Genomic DNA, 1479 nt, shown 5'->3' with positions numbered 1-1479 from the left:
ATGACTTTATATGACATTTTTATCACATGACTTTTATTGTCATGGAATAAAATACACTGACTTTTTTGTTAAAACTTACATTTCTAAGACATACTATACTATGACTTTTTCTTGATTTTTCTTATGGCATACTATACTATGATATATATATATATATATATATATATATATATATATATATATATACATATATATATATATATATATATATATATATATATATATATATATATATTTAAGTATTGTTTTAAAGACAAAGATAAATGGGTCCAATTGGGGTTTTGGAACAATAGTGTGGCGACAGTATAGGTACTGATCTCAGGGAACATAAGACTGAGGGAACATGAGGGAAATATAGGACTGAGGGAACATAAGACTGAGGGAAATATAGGACTGAGGGAACATAAGAATGAGGGAAATATAGGACTGAGGGAACATAAGAATGAGGGAACATAAGACTGAGGGAACATAGACACGCTCAAAAAGCCACCAAATTTGCAAAGTCACAAAGTAAAATATGATTTACAAAATTTAGCGAGAAGTCTGGAAATTTGACTCTGGAAAAGTTTGTAATTTTGAAATGGAAACTGATTGGGAACCCTGAAAAAAGCTCTGCTCCATATCAACACTTAGAGGTGGGCATGCTCTGGCATATATCTAGCTCATATCCCTGTCCCTCTGTACCCGTATTACAATATAAAGCCCACCCAACAATGGCTGAAGAATTAGCTTTCTGCCCTTTTCTTTGTGCTTGTGCTGGAGCTCTGGAGAAACAGAGAGGGAAAAAAAGAGGGCAGAGAAAGAGAAAGTCGTGGGAGCACCACTGTACAAGACCGAACGTGGTTTGGGTGAGGAAAGGGCATGAAGGGAGAAAGAGACAAACAGTCAAATGATATTTCATGATTTTGGCTCACATGTGGCCATTGTGCAGAGTCCCGGGGAGATGTCCTCCCACACGAGACAGAGGAGACATTCAGAACTGACAATGACACCAGAGTATAAAGCCTCTCTGGTGAGTCAGAGATGGCGTACAGTGTCAGGGGTAGCATCTGTGCGTGTGTGTGTTGTGTGTGTGTGTGTGTGTGTGGCTGGCTGTCTAACACATGGCTGTGTACATGATGTGTGAGGTGGGACATTGTGTGCTGGAAGAGTGAATGTGTCTTTGTGTGTGTGTGTGTGTGTGGTGTGTGTGTGTGTGTGTGTGTGTGTGTGTGTGTGTGTGTGTGTGTGTGTGTGTGTGTAAAAATATGAATAATGCATAGGATGCCTGTACGAGCGTGAGGGCCGGGAGGAGGGCAGATGGTCGCTTGCTGATAGGACAGAATCCAGGCAACAGGGTCCTCCAGAGAGCTGGGTTTAGACCTGGTGTAACACACACACACACACGGATATACATACACATATACACTCACACAACCCACAAATATGGCATGTTTCTAAAATATATAGAATTAAAGATTTTTCTAAAACATATGTATA

Source organism: Cebidichthys violaceus, unplaced genomic scaffold (assembly GCF_023349555.1).
Source record: "Cebidichthys violaceus isolate CVI_PGR_0920_01 unplaced genomic scaffold, fCebVio1.0.p SCAF_14, whole genome shotgun sequence".
Lineage (NCBI taxonomy): Eukaryota > Metazoa > Chordata > Actinopteri > Perciformes > Stichaeidae > Cebidichthys > Cebidichthys violaceus.
Note: the sequence above shows the minus strand (reverse complement) of the source record.